General features: G+C 40.9%; 1 protein-coding gene across 6 annotated transcripts in view; it reads left to right on the plus strand.

Annotated features, from left to right (window-relative positions):
• Positions 1-7333: 7333 nt before the first annotated feature.
• The window catches only part of mef2aa (myocyte enhancer factor 2aa), a 58303-nt gene continuing 45787 nt past the window's right edge, over positions 7334-19849 (plus strand). For all 6 annotated transcript variants that reach the window (XM_071520287.1, XM_071520289.1, XM_071520285.1 and 3 more), the window contains exons 1-2: positions 7334-7472; positions 10301-10430. The gene's annotated coding sequence lies outside the window, so the exon portion shown is untranslated. The remainder of the gene's footprint in view (positions 7473-10300; positions 10431-19849) is intronic.

The raw sequence follows: 19849 nt of genomic DNA on the forward strand, positions 1-19849 counted from the left end.
ATCTGAATAGATAAGGTTGTTGCTGAAAGCAGCTAATATCACCTAGCAACATATGACATTGTGAATTATTTGACAGTCATTCCAGGTGATTAATTAAATAATACTTGAAATTAGGGACAAAATGAATAATGGCAAGAGTGGTTTCATTTCTGACCTTGTTCAATTTTTAATGAGCTCAGTACGACACGGACTACATTTTATAAATGGAGCTATAGGGTCTGTGATAATTAAGGAGCGCGTGTTATTATCTGGATCTCTGTACCTCTGTAGGAGAAAGGGCCCGTCCAAAACAAGCAAGACAATGGGATGTTTGGGCCGCTCCACCTTGCAGCTGAAAAGCGCTCAGCAGTGTGATAAACAGAGCCGAACACATCCCGGTCCCGGGAGATCAGTAATCTCAAGAGAGATCATCAGCTCATCATAAGGACCTTTGTATGCCATCATACTCCGCCTCAAGAAGAGCAAACCTATTGCACAGTGTCAAAGCTGCATTGCACTGCTGATATAAACAAGGGGAAAACAACATCACACAACACTTTGGCAGTTGGTTCTATCATTAAACCACTATGACAATTATGACAACCAAAATATTTGATTAGATCCTGTGAAGTAATGTCGTGGACCATGTTTGACCATTACGCTTCACTGAACACCTTTCCATTGACCCACATTTAATGGTATCCTCATAGCTCTATGTGATCTGCTCCACTTTCCTCAGGGAACTGATATCATAAAGGTTTTCATTTCAAGTGTCATACCTCCACATTAACAGTTGTGTGCTATTCTATGCTATTTGGAGCTGGCAGGCCTTGGTTAGTTTTAATTACAGTGGGTAATGAGAGAAGGGATCCAGACTGTGAGACATGGAGTATTTTTAGATCCTCAACTTGATTATCTAACACATAGCTGCAGTCTGCTCAGATACAACTTTGTTGGAAGACTTTTCTCAGTGAATATGATTAATATTACAATCACTCTGGACAAAAAGTTTTATCACTTCATATAATCGTCTATAAAAACAGATTGTTGCATTTTTTTAGATACCACCCCATAACAAACCTTCTGGGTCTGAATGTTTTTGTACTCAGATTACTATAGAAAGTACTAGCATATTTGTTTCATATTCCCGATTGGTAGGATATGCAAGGAACTCCATATAGTTTTCAGAGTAATTATCTCAAACTGATGAAATCACCGGCCATACCGCAGTATGGCATCTATTGGCAGTATTTGCCCCATGATTGAATGTGTAGTGTGCAGCGAGTGAAGGACTAGGGATTGGAGAGGGGTGGTGAGGGCTTTTCAGAAAGGCTGTTTTAATGAGCCTCAGATAATGAAATGTTATTTCAGAACTCGGTGGCCAGATTGCAGTCTCAGAAAATTGTGTGACACAGGGATCTGTTTGTGCTGTTCTCATTTACAAAATAAACATCTATTTCTTTCCCTCACTATCATATACTAGATCAAACTTGACTTATACAGCCTAATAAAGCTCACTGCATGAGAAGCGTGTTTTAGTCCCTTTTTTAATTGGAGAGAAAGAGTGTCTGGGTCTATTTGTGGTCTGGTGCAATGCTGGAAATGCCAGCTGTCTCGCATCAAAGCCCTGCTGGAACGAACCGTTATGTGGCGCGTCCCTGCAACTTGTTGAAATACATCACTTACTATGTCACAGATGATCATTTATGGGTTTTTTTCTTAATTTGAGAAGGCAAACTACCTCAAATGGACTTCAGACTTTTGATTAATAAACATTTTGATTGATAAAAATTCAAGATGTGTACTATGAAGACTAATGTTACTACACAACTGGAAACCACACTACAGTACCAACCAAAGAGAATCCTGCCTGAGCCTGTGAGCATCTTCCCTACTACACTCCACTGTGTTTTAGGAAATGAAATTGTTTGCATTTTTTCACACTTTCATCCATGAATAGAGGAGGGAAAAATTCCTCAACACCTTCTGCAGCTATGACTGACAGCTGTGGCTGGTCCAGAGAGCCCAGAGCCAAGCCCCGTCACATAACGCATGCCCGACATGTCTACGTCCATCTGGGGTCCTACCCTTCAAACCACTGCCCCCCTGCTCTCTCCCGGCAGAGAGACCAAGGGACGAGAGGAGGAACGGGGTGTGAAGTCGGGCCTCTTAGGGGCTCGAAGGAAAGCATCCAAAGCCAGCTGGTCTGGCTTTGAGGTAAATCAAGGGGCAGAGTGAAACAAAGGCAGGAGGAAGAAGAAGAACAGTTTTAGACAGAAGGAAAAGAAAGTCAATACTTGCAGAGAGAGAAAAAAACTGGAGAGTCTAACAGCAGGTTCTGTGAAGGCATTTGTGCAACAACAACAATCAGGTGAGACACAGGTGCCAGGAAAGGTCTTGACTCCTTGCACATGATGAAAATGTGATGCCAAATGTAATTTAATGCCTACTAATGCTAATTCACGTTACAGTAAGTTTGCATCAGCTTTTTACAGTGAATCCAATATGTGATTTTATCTTTTGTGTGATTATGTGGGCACAAAATATTGTGCCACATGCAGCATCAAGTTCAGCTGAGGCTTATAAAACTGATACAAATCACTGCCTCAGTTTCTGTGATTAAAGTAAAGCATTTTCGCCAGCATATTCTTTTGTACTGTAGAAATGTCTGTTGAGGATGGGGAGAGCATTATGCATGGAGGGTTTCCTCTCTGTATGTGGACACAAAAGTGCTGCTAAGGAGATGCTGAAAGCAATTTCATGGCATGGATGACACAGCGTCATGACATGACACTGTTGTCAGATGGCATCAGCCTGAACTCACATCAACTAAGAACCACTAGATCATGGCAGAAACTTTACTTATTGAAATTTCTCCAACCAAACTGGGAACTAGTTCTTTGCAATTTATTTGTCATGACTATTATAGTCTATTGCTATACACTGCACTGGAATGGATGAATGAAATAACGTGTATACACCCCTGATAAAAGTGACTATTTCAAATCAAATACAGCTTTCCACTGGTTGTAGAACAAACTGTTATAATGACACTTACCTGTGTTGTACAGCACTTAGTGATACATTATTAGAAAAGGTGTGTGTAGAATTCTCTCATTAATATATCACTGTGAAATTGGCTGAGGTCATGAATTTGAATGCTAAAATAGCTGCTGCTGGTACAAACAGTAGCACAAAGTCTCTGCTTTGTGCTCAGTTTCATTTTGTCTAATCCACTTGGTCACATTAGGAGTTCTTGGGATTGACGGGTCGCAAGTCCTCAGAATCTCTAATAGCAAGTTACACATAAAAAACAGCAGGTGGGAAGCAATTATATCCTGCTAGAAAGCAGCTGATTCTGGCAATGAAAAGTGTTTGTTGTAATTTATTTGGCAATGACATGGAGAGAAAATCCTACACTCATTTACATCATAGAAAAAAAGAGCAGCAGAGAAACAGAGAGAGAGAGAGAGAGAGAGAGAGAGAGAGAGACCAGTTACAGAGACAAAGAGCAAGAAAATGCACTTTCTGAGTAGGGCTGGGCAATATATCGATATTATATTGATATCGTGATATGAGACTAGATATCGTCTTAGATTTTTGATATCGTAATATTGTGATATGGCATAAGTGTTGTGCTGCATTACAGTAAAGTGATGTCATTTTCTGAACTTACCAGACTGTTCTAGCTGTTCTATTATTTGCCTTTACCCACTTAGTCATTATATCCACATTATTTATCAAAAATCTCATTGTAAATATTTTGTGAAAGCACCAATAATCATCCCTACAATATTGTCGTAATATCAATATCGAGGTATGTGGTCAAAAATATTGTGATATTTGATTTTGTCCATATTGCCCAGCCCTACTTACAACTGAACATTTAGTCCACTTCATAGAAAATACTGAGATATATATTGTGTATCGTCATTCAGCCTAAAAATACCGAGATATGATTTTTGGTCCATATCGCCCAGCCCTACTTCTGAGTCAAAAAATGTATAGAAATAAGCAGATTTTAATGAGGGGTTTAAGTGAGAGATTGATTCTAAGGATTACTTCACACCTTGAAAAAAAAAATTCTCAACATCAGCCTGTTAATTTAGCTTAGTGAGATATCACTAGTATGAAGAAACAGGTTTAATCTGCCAGTTCCCTTGTATAAAAGCAAACTTTTCTATACCACCTTAACATGACAGCTGAGTAAAATATCATGCAATACACAGAGCTTATCATGAAAAATGTGTGTAAACTGTGGACTTTCAGAAGATTGTGATATCTAACACATTGTCTCCATAAATCATGAGAAAGCTAAATTGAAATTATGTTGAATCAGTATAAATTATAGGCCTCCATCATGTAGAAAACAAGAAAAGGTGAATAAGTGATGAGTCTCTCTCAGTTTCAGGGAAAGCCAAAGAATTCTATAAAATTAGGATAGCATCACCATCACCTCTTATGGAATTATGCTTAATTTATACTTGAACGGTAACAGTGCGTGCAGAGCTGCACAGGGTGTCTGCAGGGTGCAGACACCCTGTGCAGCAGGAGAAGCTCTACAGATGCTTTGTGCACATCTAGAAAAACGTAACTACACTCCAGGGGCCGCAGACACTTCAAATATGTTCACTGGCTTGCCAGAGAGGTGAGGCGGATGCTGCGGTTAAAACAATACTTCACGTTCTTTCTGGCACTATATACTTGACTCATCCAAGATGGAGCAATTTGGGGAGAGTTTAGTGGAGCAGGTTTGCTGGTACTGAAATCTCTACGACCCATCTTCTAGAGATTGCAAAAAAAAGGGTAACCATATATTCCTGGAAAGAAATCACCAAAATTCTGTAATTTGATGCTTAAGAATGCACCAGAAAGTGGAAAAACCTTCGAGACAGGTTTGTTAAAACAAAGAAAAAGCTAGCTAAAACAGCAGCAGTACATGCTCTGTAACCTATAGGTGCAATTAGGGTGCAATACTATAAAGGACTTGTGCAGATGCAGGGAGTAGTGTAAATCAAGCATTACTGTGGACAAGGATAGTTCCCTTGTTGGATAAGTATTTACATGTTTTCTTAATTCTTTTTGAATTGGCATGCATATGTGATGCATATATATGGTTGGATTTGATTAGATGCTACCCTGTGAAGTCATGTCATGGACCACGTTTGACCATCACGCTTAACTGAACACCTTTCACAGTTCAAGCCTCAACAGGCATAGACGGTAGAAAATAATGGGCAAAGTGACTTTGATGTCACCCATTGACTTTCTACTGGTCTGTTTGAAGCGTGGAAAGTGGGACTTCTGGGTGCCGACATGTATTGTATTTTTGGTGCCAGAGTTTGTGCAATAGAGCAAAAGGGTGGAGCAGGTGGAGCCAGGGTGAAGCATACAACTGCAGGAAGAGCCAGCCCATATTGCCTAACATGCTCATCAAACATGCCCCCGTGTAGCCATCATTGCCAAGAACAGGATTATACCTTACATGCACTGAGATGCAAATATTTTCCTAATGGCACAATTATTTTAAAAAAATCACCAGAAATTAAGATATACGAAGAAATGCAATTAGCTATTTAATTTCTTGTAGAAAAAAATATTGACATCATATTTCAACATAGAAGATGGGCCTTGGTCCCACTGAACTACAGGATATTGAGGTGTGTGGCATTTAAAGCTGTTCTGCAGCCAGCAAATACCTGGTAATAGAGGGATCGTCTGTCCCAGGACGTCTGCATTGGCTTCAACAGCCATGGCCAGTTGTGGCTCCTTGGCCCTGAGGAGTTCAAAGGGACAGCAGGACTTCTCCCTCGAGGGTAACTGGTTACAAAAGGTGATACAACAGAGATAGATACAGTAGCAGTCATACTGTCTACAAACAGTTTTTTCTTTATTAGTGAGCATGGACTGTAATGTAAGAGGATGTTTCTCCAATAAAGCACTAATTACTTTTTCAAAGTGAGATCAAAAGGAATCTTGCATTGTTTTACGATTCAATCAATGCTATGGTATCATCAAATCACTAAATTTGTTTGCACATAAACCTGGTTGTTATGACTGTTATTTGCTATTGTAGAATCACATTACATAGCCAGGGTTTTGAGTATTTTCAAACTTAAGTAAGTTAGCCTATGTTTCGTGACTGTAGCTGTATGAAATTACAGCCATCACTCAAAGTAACCAGTAATGTGTACAACTTTTGTGTAACTTCCCCAACTCCTCTGAGCCCCTCTGAATAGTCAGATAAACTGGGGAAAAGTTAAATGACATCTGTAAAATAGGTAAATAAATTCTATTACCCTGTAATAAACTAAGGTTATTATTTCTTGTAACCTGGAAAATTTGCCAAATTAAATTAGTAGAATAGATACCCTTGTGCATCTCCTTATTGCTATTTACTCCAGCAGCCAGTCTATAGTCATTTGTTCGCTTAATCGAGTTGGTTTTGCCAGTATCAGTATCATACTATGCACTAAATATGTAACTGCAACAGTAGATGTTCATCGTGTTGGATTTCTATCGCACCTGCTTCTTTAAGTCCCAGTAAAAACAGTCCGAGGCCGGCACCACACCTCCTCCTCAGATCCTGCATTTACACGTGACATTTCCATATGCGAGTCAAACACATCCCGCCTCCCTTCTCTAATTGGCTGCTCAAGAGACGCTGCGGGTTTCAATTGGATCAGCCAAGTGCCCTTTAAGCCAAATTCCTTTGCTGTTGTCTTAGAGAAATGACGTCAGTTGTATCTAATGTGATGAGGCTGCGCCGAGTAATTTTTTGGGAAAGTAATTGTCCGAATCAGAAATCACACTGTACTTTGAATAAACACATTGTATGGCAAAAGTTATTAATGTGCTTCAAACAGACTAACTAATGCTTCTCCTACATATGTTTTTTTGAGGCTGTAGTGGAAAGGTTTAGTTCTACCAAAGTTTCCTTCACTTTGTCTGTTATGAATTATTACACTGTGACTGCCTCACCCTTCTGTCTGATTTAGAGCAAAGCGGTATTACGAAAAATATGACATGAATAAAATAATAGAAATAGATTTAAAATCCGTGTGTGAAACGATACGGCTGTATTCTAGTCCATCCACTATCTGCCTTATGTGAGAAGCTCTTCTTCCCAGCATTTAAACTCGGCTTCATTTCAGCTTTTCAGTTAACTTTTTTTTTTTTTTTTTTTAACTATTGTATGTATGTGTATTTGACAGTTTTACTACTTGTTCTAATGTTTTGACGGAGATAGCGAGAGCGAGAGAGAGAGAGAGAGAGCGAGAGAGAGAGCGAGAGAGAGAGAGAGAGAGAGAGAGAGGCTATTCGTCAGATCAGGGGAGGAGTCTCTCACTGACAAGAGGGAGACTGGCTTTTCTGAGTTTGTCAGCTCCCCCCTAAAATAGCAGTCAGTGTGTAAATGTGAACTGAAATTACGTTTATCCAGCGGAGCCACCGATATAGAGTGTCTATATACAGCGACTGACTTGGGAGTAAAGGTGAGTAACGGAAATAGAAACAATGTTGCGGAGTGTGGCAGCAGTACAGTAAGTGAGGGAGAAAAGGCGCAAGAGGGAGACGTAGAGTGGATTTGGGAGACGGAGACGTTATCTGTGTATCTGCTGTAGGGGGGACATGCACAATATGAGATTATGCCTCTACAGTATGTAAATACTGTACAGTGGCATTTAACACCATTCACGTTTAGTTATCAATAAGCTTTCACGCTCTAAATGTCTAAAGGTCTGTGCGGGTCCGGTCAGACCGCGCGCTGTTGATGTCAGTTAATAGCGAGAAACTTTTATAGGATTCATCGTAAACAGTGATCCGCCGGTGAGCTCTTTAGGTCCTTCAAGATGGGGCGATTTGTGACTTATTATCATCAAACCCATTAAGTGTTTATTGTGGGAGCGAGATTGTGAAATATTGAGGTTACTTTGTAATGTAAGCCTTTTATTTTGGCAAAAATAGTAATACATGTGTGTATAGCCTGATAGTACTGTAGAACCATCACAACAACAGTGAGATACAATCCGGCTAACGGCGATAGGAGTTGAGGACTTGAGGAGAGTTTACTGTAAATAGTGTGTTGTCTTTTTAACAACACATTACGCAACTTTTGTAAAAATCTAGAGAGAACCCCTCAGGAGCAGAAGGCTTTATTTACTACATTTAATGTGTTGCATACGTGTGTGAATGGTTGTAATGCCAGTAAAATACATGCTTGACATTATTGGTGTTGAAATCTAGATGGTGCTGGTCAGCTGGTGCACCGTGGTGTCACTAAACTTGCTTTTTGCATGCTTGTCAGGCCATATATGTTCTCAGCAGTGTTGTTTGAATGTGTAGAACCGAATTTTACATGGCAAACCTCTGCCAGTTTAAAGTATTTTAAGGGTGAGTCAGACCTAATTCATCAATTATTTTGAAAGTTGTAATTTATTTACATGATACACAGTGATTAAAGTGCCTATACTTGGTAGAATATTATCTGAATAAGCAAGTAAACAGTCCAGTTATGACAGAAGGCTTAAGTGTAGTTTATAGGGAGTATAGTTTTAAGGGAGATAATGGGGGGGAAATTAAGTTGAAATAATCTTAATCTGCTCTATCTGATGAATTAATGTAAAATGTTTTGGAGATGATTTTTGTAGGTCTGCTCACACATTATCTGGTAATGTGGGACAACACACAGTAAATTGAAGATTAGCTGTACAGGCTCTGTGAGTATGTATGACACTGTGGGATATAACTCAACATGAAGGGGACTGAGAATGTGAGTGTGGGTCTTTGCTGTCTCGTGGTTCTTTGACTCCGTTTGAGACTTGTGACCTTAACCCCTGTCCAGAGTGGGTAATGGCCAACAGTAACCTGACCTTCTCAAGTGTTTCTCTCCAGGTCAATTAAACACCATGCACTTATCATTTATACTGTAGCGAAGTAGTAATTTTCTTTTAATTTTAACAGACAGGAAAATGCCATTCATAAAACTCTAGGATTTTTCTCCATAGTACTTATCTTTTCTTTTTTTTATTTCTTTTTTTTTTTTTTTTTTACAAGTTATTAGAATGAATTTGGTCTTTGGTAATTTGTGGTTGCCTAACATGTTGCAATATGTGACGTGTGATTCCTGGAATTGTATGGATGTATGCAAAATCCTCATGTCTCAATTTGTCTGTAGAAGTATGCAAAGTGTGGACCGACATAAATCTAAGCTGTAAATTAAAGCTGTAATTATTCAAAAATAATTGAAAACATGTGGTTTTAGTAGTGCACAATGAACTGCAGTATGAAGTTTATAGCATCTTCACTTGGCTTCCACCCCAACAGTAAATATATTACCACTTATCCCCCAGCGATCAGATGGAACAGATGAGGAATTTAAATCATTTTCAGGCGTTGTGGTCGCAGTATTAAAGCATACCTACGCATATTTTTCATTGTCTGTTTTACCTTACCATTGTTCTGATGGCATTTACATTACCATGCCAGTAGGTTGCCAGTGATTTCTAAAGCAAAGCAGTAAAGCACCCTCCAATCTGCAGTCATTAGCTTCTGTGCTGCCCCAGGCCTAACCAGTAATGGGCCTTGTTGCTCATGGTCTGCGTCACGTGAGCTCTTATGTCTAATGTGTGGATGAGAGGTTCTGTCAATGCTGCAGAAATGAATATCATTTTAACAATTTATGTTGCGTATTACTCAAAGGAATTGATGTGATGTCAGGGAAAATACAGATCTAGCCATTGTAAATGTCTTTTTCATGCACGCGCTGAACTGTTGCTCAAGAGGAATTGTTTGGATATTCAAATATTGTACCTTTGCTGTTATCCAAACACACAGTGAGTCATTTGAGAAGCATGAGAATATGTTCATCACCCCGAAACATGTAAAGAAGAATAGGATCATGTGGCAATACTACACAAGATAGACGCATGATATGGGACTTCTATGATGACTGATGACTACCACTGCACACAGTGTTGTTTATGAAATGTTTTAGCCTTGTTACATGTTGTGTTTGTGTGTTCTGCATGCCTCTGCAAATGTGCATCTTGGGGTATTTTAATATAAGTTCTCAGTGGAAATGGGGGAACGAGAGGTGGTGACTGGTGTTAGGAACGGGCAGCTGCAGCATCTTTTACTGCACTCCTCATAGCACTTCAATCTCACAGGCTGGTCTCAGCTTCTCCTTCCAGGAGAAATGTGGAGTGTGTGGGCGAGTCGGATCTGCAATTAACGCTGGTTGTCAGAAAGAGAATGCTGGCGTTTACACGATGCCTCTGAATCACTGAGTGAAACTCTTTCTCCTCCACTCTCCTCCTCCCAGGACATTTTCCAGAGGAGGACAAAACGCCAGAAAGCTGAAAGAAAAGGATACAGTGAAGGAAAAATAAACAAGAGATAGGAGCTGAATATTCTTGGTCCAGTAAAGAGGACAGCGATTCTTTGATCGTTTGGTAAGCCAAAATGTTCTTTTATACTGTACATTTTGCAGCAATATTACAACAATTATACGCATTTTACAATTTTGACATGATTTTCAGTCTGTTCTTTGAATCTGTATGCCTTATTTTACCATATTTTGTACAACATTGAAGTGACGACTGTACAAGGCTGGTTGTTATTACTAAGTTAGACCACTATATGTTGTGCAACTGAGCTGGTGTCAATTGCAGTTGTTTTATAGTGCTAGAACATATTGAATACTGTTTTTTGTTGTTGGTAAGATATAAGCTATAATAAGCTACTTAAGTTAATTGCTATGTTTAAACAGGGAATAAATCAAATATGAGAAATGTGTCAGATCTCTAACAAAAAACAACTGCATGCTTCGAGGTGACAGCAGACTCTTTTTGTCTTTGAAGTAAATAATTGTCTTGCTATTGATCTCTCATCTTACTCTTTTTATAACCATTTACACAGCTCATTATTATTCTCAGTTTTTTGTGTTAAGGCATGCACTTTAGATCACTGGCATGGATAACAGTATCACTCAGTGTCCATTTAACATTCTCTTTAACTAACAAAGGCCTCTTGGCAACGTGATTCATTGTTTATTGGAGCTCCATCATCAATATGGAGATTCCAGCGTTCTCCTGTGAGACCTGGAGGCTGGATGCAGAATCTTGAGCCCGGCAGATAATGTTTTAGACCACAGTTAACTCCAGTCCCCTGTAGACTACGGGGAAAGTAATTGTAGTACTTTTCATAAACAAATAGCTGACCTGTTAATGAAGCTATTTCTTTACACCAAACCATGGAAATATATTGTTTGATTATTCCCATTTTGTACAGTAACCCAACAATCAGACCTAAACTACAAATTCAAAGCTTTTGTTGGGTCTGTATCTGTGTCCACATGTTTTTTTTTAATGTTTAATGCTAAATGGGTCACCTTAGGATAAGAGTATCATGTTCTATAAACATGCAAATTCATAATTTCAAATTTCAAAAGTCTTCAGTCAGTCTCCAAATCATACAAAATGTAATCAATTTTATCTTGCAAATATCAGGAGTGCGGGTGGCATGTTGACTCATTAGTTAGAGCTGTCACCTCACCGCAACGAGGTCCTGGGTTGGGTTCCCAGCCCCGACCCACTCTGTGTGGTTTGCATGTGCTCCCCATTTTAGGCAGCCCCTTAATGCGCTGTGATGATGACTTCGAAACCATTGCCATTAACATCCAGAGCTGGCGCTGAATGTCAGATAACATGAACTTGCCAAATGCTGCTTTCTTTCTGACATGTAGTTGAGGTTCCAAAGTTATAGGAAGTTCCATTTAAACATTACAGTACAGTGCTAGTACAGTCTTTATTGCATTAAAAAGGAATGGCATAATGAAATGTAATTTTCAGACATCATTGAGTCGATTGATAGCACTTGTCTTCACAAGTGCTTTTTTAAGCTTGCCTAAAATATCTGTAATTCAATTAATGGCATAATGAATGCAATAAAATCATAGAAAGCCCTCAGGTGAAATAACTGAAAACTCCACTGACTGCTAGAAACTCTGTTAAGAATCGCCACTATCCTTTAGGTATCAGAAACAGTAGTGGCTTAGGTCGTCTAATAGCCTGGTGTAAGCTAGTAGGCTGAATGTATGACTCGCTGAGACACTGTTTGTCTAGCAAGACAGCTAGCAGTGACCTTTCAACTGTCCTGCCCTTGACTGAGACCTCTGGTGGTAAGCCACCCCATTTGGTCCACTCAGCACATGTGCTGCTGAGCAGGGCAGAGCGGCTTAAGGCTGCACCGTCTTTTCCTGTCTCCCCTGCTCTTCCAAACGAGGCCTGACTGGAGGTCTCCTCACCCTGGGCTGCGCAGGAAAATCAGCAGTAAGATCCTCCAGCAAAGCAACAGTCTAAATCTGCTGTTAATCCTCTTTCACCACTATGATCCTAGTCTCTCCCTTACTCCACATCCCCAGTGGTCCTCACTGGGTCACTTAACTCTGAATACAAACAAACTTATTGTGTTATACTGTAATTTTAGACCTGTAGCTGTAGTAGTATCCTGAGATAACATCACAGCTATATCTTGTAGTTTAAGACTTAAATTCTCACAGTAATGTCACATTATAATGTGTGATTATCCTATATACAGTATATTAAGCACAACACATACTTTCTTGTGCCCCTGGTTGCTGGCTATTGTGTTAAGTTTCAACATGCCACATTCTCTGATGTGAGGAAAGAATAGCACATGCACGCTAAGTGTGGTTTGCGAGGGCAGACTGTGGAAACGTGGTGGAGCAAAGGTGATGGCTTTGAGAGTCAAGTCATTTAGCACCTTTGTTAAGGTGCCTTCTCCTTCTTTGACTTTCTGGAGTGCAAGCAAAACCACAAAATGATGCTGTGCATCATCTCAAAAGTTTCTGAGCCACACTAGAAGACATACAACCCCAAAATATGGGTACTGTGGTTTGGCTATAGTTATTGTTTTTTAGCTTGTTGTTGTTTACATGAAACTTGCATCTACCTGCATGGAGACACGATAATAGCTGATGACTACGCTACTGCACAATACAGATGCATATTAAGTTTAATCATTCATAGGGCAGAGTTGATAGTTGCATTGTGCCTAGGAAGTTAAGAAAGACATCTCTTTGCTGAGTTGCATTTTAACTGAATTTTAATGAGACTTTGAAAAAACATAAATCAAAGGAATATATTAAAATCTAATTTACTAGATCAAAAGATCTCCCGTGATTGCTAATATACCCCACTGTATTGAATTTCTGATGCTCTACTGTACATCTTAAAAAGCATCGCTCACTGGAGAATTAAGTTCTCTGGCTCTGCATAGAGGCAGTTAAGTACTAGCATCATGAGCAAACAAACTAACAATGAATTATGTACAAAGTAAACTTTCTTCAAAGTCTGGTAAGCCCTGCTTGATGAAACATTACATATTTTGTGTCACTAGGATAAAACATTATCTTAAAGAAACCATGAGCTACGTTGTTACTGAATCTGAAAGCAGTCAAATCTGAAACATCAGTTACAGCCTTTATCACCATTTTATCTAACTTTCCATATGGCACCCATACCGTGAAATAGAGTCCATATGAACAAGTGTTTATGAATGGCTGGTGTAGTGAATGCAGCTGTAGGACCTGTGGGTCACAGTCCCTACAGCGAGCCCATTTAGTAAGTCCAGTAGCTGCTGGTAGGAGGAGTTGGGTCTCCTGCAGCTGGACTGGCCCTGTGGCCCGTGGGCTGCAGGAAGGGGGCCCTGCCTGCGATATCCTTGTTTTTCTTGTCTGTCTGAGAAGCCCTCCGAACCAGGACAGCTGGGGGGATGTGATTCCTCCCATTATCCTGCAGCGCACGCCAGCCTTATGAACAGGGAAGGGAAGTGACCCAGCAGCCCCCTCTGCTCTGGAAGCTGCTGTGGTCCACCGCAGGGCTCAGACTGCAGTTCAAAGTTGTGCTCCTCTCTGCTGTGAGGGGCTTTGCTCTAGCAGCGTGAACTCCGCATTGTCTTATGCGTTTTTGTTTTAGCCACAGCACGAGCACGTGCAGTCATTTCTGCAAATGAGGCTCAAAACTACAGCATCTTTAGATCTTTTTCCAACAATTTGTATATAGTAGACTGAGATATATGGTGATTATGCGGTGTCTACAGTGAATGCAGATTCAGGATGATAAAAGTGTCTTGACCTCGCCCACTTTAGGAGAAGTGTGTAAGCCGTGTTAGGAGATATCATTTTTACAAGCCATGACATCATCCCTGGGCCTTAACAGTTCTGGCAGCATCCTAACAGGGAAAACATTACACCTCTCTTTCAGTAACAGTTTCAAAATCACTCTGCATGCTGGTAACAGTCAAAAAAGGTTATTACATGGAAAAACGTGTCTTTTCTAATCAAGGACATTCATACAGTATTGCCATAGCATCCTCAGCCTCTAGAGCCCAGCTCTCTGCAGTGTGACTGTGATTGTGACTGAGGTGTTGAGTCTGCCCGCTGTTGTGCGTCTGCCCGTCTGCCTTCTCCCTCTCTCCCAGGCCACTTTCCATCTGTGTGCCGTGGGCTGCGAATCCAGGTGAAAATGGTGTAGTGTTACCGCCGGTGAGCTGTTGCCTGCCTGTATTCATGTCAGACTGTGTTGCTCTTGATTTTGTTCCCCTCCCCTCAACCTCTGTCACTGGTCCAACTGCCAGGGGTGTTCAGAACATGTATAGGGGCGGGGGAGGCATCCATCATCGGCCGCTGGGCCCCACTCAGGGCCACAGGCTATCAGTGAACAGTTTGACTGAAAAGATTCCTGGAGAGGCAAGCAGCAGGGCCTGTGGGGGTCTCTCTCTCTCTCTCTCTCTCTCTCTCTCTCTCTCTCTCTCTCTCTCTCTCTCTCTCTCTCTCTCTCTCTCTCTCTCTCTCTCTCTCTCTCTCTCTCTCTCTCTCTCTCTCTCTCTCTCTCTCTCTCTCTCTCTCTCTCTCTCTCTCTCTCTCTCATACAGTGTCCATGTGATTGCTAGCACATATCATCTGATTTGGGCGAAACTGTGGGCTCCAGCTGCAAAAATACCCCTCACATTAATTGCTCAGTGAATGCCATTAATTCATGTCAATAGATTTAAGATAGACAAGAGAGAGAGAATGGATTCCATCATCTTTCAGATTGAAATCAGTTTCCCAACCACTATCAATGATAAAGAAATTGCTTGTTTCCCCATCTTTTGTGCTGCCTGCCCTGTGAGATCACATGGCTTTCAGGGATAGGCTGTTGTTGATATTTCTATTTACTGTAAAAACACAGATTGTTCACAAAGCAGATATTAATGTCAGAAAGCACATCTATAATTCAAGGCGAAAACTATCTCTCAGCTTTGGCCCGGTGTTAAAGAAACAGATAGGAAGCCCATAACAAACCTCCTGCAAACCCACCAGATTTTGTACATTTCTCAACCACTTCCTGTCTTTTTCATATACAGAAATGAGTGAGGAGGTCTTTATTTGTTTTTTTTTGTACGTAGTTGAAATGCGTAAGTCGTTTTAAAACAGTAGGAAGCTGTCGTAGAACCCAAATGGTACAGCTCTGTATCCTTTATTCAAGCCTGTGTGGGATTATCTATAGACTAATTTTATAACATAAAAATGTAAAAAAAAAAAAATAACTACAAAAAATAAATCAATGCTAGTCCTTTCACTGTTGTTATGAGTCATGGCCATCCTTGCTGCTTGGATTGCATAAACCTTTTATGTAATGGAACACTGTGGGAAAGAGGGATCGAGTGGAAGATAAAAATGGGAAGAGAAAATCACATATTTATTCTAAGCCTTTTAGATTTTTTTTTCTCCATTAAAAGAAGCAGCCAGTCGCACACAGTAACTGCAATCCTAAACAATATACGGTAGGCTACGCGCATCAGAAAATGTTGTTTTTCTGCATCACTCACTGTTTATTTTGTTAAATCTGCCTGCTGATGATCAATCAACATATTTGAGGGAGAATTAAGTATCTGGAATCTCAGTGTCTTATCTGGATCCTCTGTGTTTTCAGAGAAGCGATGAGTTCGGGTAAACGTGCTGCTGCTGAGACACATTAACGCATGACGTCCCTAATATCCTTACACTGTGGATTCCCCCAGGAGGAAGATCTTGATTCATCTTCGCTGTTTACCATTTCTGAGTTGCGGTCTGCGTAACATCAAACGGCTGCCATGCCACTTAACACAGCTCGCAGGGTTCCTCGGAGGGTGGGGGGGGGGGACTACTGCTCCCCACGGTGCTGGCATTATTATTGTTCCCTGGTGAGAAGTCCATCTGATGATGGACAACCATGCAAATGGACACATGGACTCATACCATATCAGACCACAGCACCACACAATATTGCTATGCAAATTCTTAAACCTCTAGGATCATGCATACATTACTTTGTGTGTGTGTGTGTGTGTGTGTGTGTGTGTGTGTGTGTGTGAGAGAGAGAGAGTGTGTTAAAGAGAGGGAGAGAAAGATTTAGAAAAAAAACCTGCATTAGCGTCTCTCCAATATACAGTAAAGGATTTCACAAATTAATGAAAATTCTGTATATTTTGAATAAAACTTATCTCACATAGATACTCCACATGTAAGCTCATCATCAGGACTTAAGAGCAAAGTGTGACACGGGAAGTGTTCATCCATAAAGAATGTTGAATACTGACGTTGCGCCATGTCAAGAAATTGACTTGTTAAACTGACATACTGTCATAAGGAATGTTGGTGATGGAGGGCTTTTGCTCAGAGACATAGTTTGTTAAGCCAATGGTGTTAATATGAAGTGAGTAGTTAGCCATTAGTCTGTCAATTGCATTTTAGTGATAAAGCACGACATACTGATTTACAAGGGTCAAAAGGCTCATTTATTAGGGAAGTTAGTCTGGTAACAATGATATAGCAACAACTGCCCCACTCTGTGGTACCGTCCTCTGGAAATATGAAAGAGGAATACTGTAGACTTAACGTTTTGAAACTCTAGCAGTACACTATAGCAGCTGTACCGTACATCTATGATTTCTCAGTTGTTGAGCACATTCATTTTTAATGAGACATAATTCATCACCCTACCCGTGCATCAAGGAAGTTATCATCATTTTCTTTGTTCATAAAAGTTTCAGTCAAATATGCATCAAGGGATTTACCTTGAGAAGGAGAGTAGCTTTTCTACATGAAATGGATATAACTGTTAGGAGAGGGTCATCTCTTTATCCTTGAGAAACTGAGAATCCATTCATTGGCTGGGCTCGAAAACCTGACTGACGCAAATGGATCATTGGGAATAGAAGTGTCCCAGCAGTAATTATGTTACAACGCTGCTACCGCACACTACCACAGAGGTGGGATGGGATGGGCGCGGGGCGCTTCTTTTAGTCTTGTTTCCCTTACATCTTTCCACATAGTTAACACACAGTCATGCTGTCTCTCTCTCCCACTCTTCTCTGTTTGACTCTCTCTCTTTTACTTTCTCTCTCTGTGTCTGTCTTTCACACACACAGACACACACACACACACACACACACACACACACACACACATAGTAGCAACTATCAAACACAAACAGTGTGCAGTGGAAACTTTTGGACTTTAACATTTACCCTGCACTGCTGAACGTCTCTGTTGAATGAATGTTACAGTAAGGAAACAGCAAAAAGTTGGTAGTCGATCTGTCACTGTTGTCTTCCCAGCCTTAGATCCCTCTCCCTGTGCCTTGAAGCCAAAGTGAAATGTCTGTTTCATTTTTTTCCCCTCCGTATCCAGGACTCCATGGCGCTAAGTCAGTTAAAAAAGAGACATGAAATTAATGTAATGTCAATGGCGTTTTCTCATGGAACCCCAAGGCACTTAGTCAAAGTCACCTTGCATAGTCCTCTCATCCCCCGACAGTACTGTGAGAGTGAGATGGAGGATGTCTGTCTGGTAATGCTGTCAGCATCTGATGTCCTTTGGCTATTGGTTGATATATCCACCCATCATCATTCCCCGCTTTGTAGATAGGATACATGTCCAGTATTTATCTGAAGAGCAACATCATTTCCCATTCAGCCCTTAGCATAATGTGGCCTAGAGTGAAACATTTTCTCGTTGAGATACAAGAACAGGTTCATCCTGTGGGGCTTTCCTTCCTTTTGATGTCATTTTGGAGGTGATAAGTAGCTTTCTGTCTCCCGGTCCCTGTCTACAGCACCATCCCCCAGCCCAGGCAAGGTGCTAGCAGCATGGAGGATTGTTTGAACTTGCATTGATCCAATGTGGGATTACAGCTGGGTCATTGGAGAGTTGGACTGAGCTAGCAGTCATCAGGGCAGATTAACCACTCACTGCCTGCTTGGCTGCCATTTCAGTGCAGGCTCTCACTGCTGGCTTTGTGACTGTCCCTACTCTGCAGGTCACAGTCTCCTCTTGAACAATGCATTTTTGTATCTTACTTGATTGAGTTAAATTCAGTCTGATTTAATATGTGGAGAAAACATTACTTGATGAAATAAGACAGGAACGGCCCACAACAACATTCTTACATTGCTCTAAATCTACAAGCAATCTATTTAATATTTACCAATCTCAATTATAGCATCTGACGATCTCGGTTCTTGGCCTGCAGGGTTTCCTTTTGTGGACATTATATGTGTTTCCTTTAACACTGTCGTGGTATTCATATCATAATCATTTTAGCCTGTCATTTAAATGTGCTTTAAGTCATTGTCTGGTGAGATAACATCACCCCAAGCAAAGCTTTAGAGAGGAAGAGGATGTGCTGCAGAAGGTCCATGTTTTTGCAGACGACCCCACCTCTCTCTCTACGTTTCTCAAAGCCTCTTTCTCACTTTTTTTTTGTTCACGTGCCCCGTGATAGATCTTATTAATTATATCTCATTAGTTGCCTTGGAAACTGAGGTGAAGGAATGTATAGTGTTCGTTGAGAGAAAGAAATGAGGAAAGAGAAAGAAAGAAAGAAAGAAAGAAGGAAAGAAGGAAAGAAAGAAAGAAAGAAAGAAAGAAAGAAAGAAAGAAAGAAAGAAAGAAAGAAAGAAAGAAAGAGAGAAATGGGGGAGTGGTGAAAAGAGGAGAAAGTGGTTGTTGAGGGATCAGCCGTGTGTCAGATTAGCATCGGGAGACATTAACACTAGTGATGCTGCTGGGGCCACAATCCTGCCTTTCACTGCTGGAGAGGGAGATAAGCGAGCGCTCACAAAGGGAACAGGGAGAGCGTGAGAGGGCTGGCTCGCCTCCACTCCCCCCCAGGCCAACAGCCCCATTTGCAGGTACAGCACCGCCTGATGAAAGGAGGAACAAAGAGGTGGATGTTCATTTCCTATTGCACTGATGTCAGGGCTCCATTGAAATAAATCAGTATAGCCGAGGTTTTAGGCTACTTTGCTTCTCGTCCTCAGTGTGCCAGAAGCTGATCATAACCGGGCCATGTGCTGACACTTTCAGTTTGACACAGTTACGAATGTTATCGTGGATTATTTCAGAGAACTCCTATATCAATGCGCCTCCGATTATGAGGTTGTTATATCGCGTCAGGAATTTGTTTTTTCTCATAAGCATGCAGTTTAATGTATATTTACTTGCGAAAGGGCTGTGATTCATCCTTATGTAACCGGGGGAGTGTTTGAAGTCATTATCAGCTCTGGCCATAACAAGGAAAAGGCCTCTGCCTCCTAATTGTAAAGTGAGTGGCTGAGTTCAGCATGTGCACGTCGTCCAGCCGGTGTAATGATCCTTCCAGTAAACATAATAAGCACACAGAGCGAAGCCACAGGAGATGAGCTTCTGTTGTTGTTTAGTCTCGGACTTACAGTCAGGAAGGTAATAAGGGGAAGGATCAGAGGGGAAGGGTGTCCCCAAGGCGGTCCCTCCCTTTCTTCCCCCCCCGTTCCCTCTCTCTCC

Source organism: Centroberyx affinis, unplaced genomic scaffold (assembly GCF_046629955.1).
Source record: "Centroberyx affinis isolate AG114_WGS23_722 - 3 ecotype Tasmania unplaced genomic scaffold, CSIRO-AGI_Caff_v1 ptg000789l_1, whole genome shotgun sequence".
Classification (NCBI taxonomy): Eukaryota; Metazoa; Chordata; class Actinopteri; order Beryciformes; family Berycidae; genus Centroberyx; species Centroberyx affinis.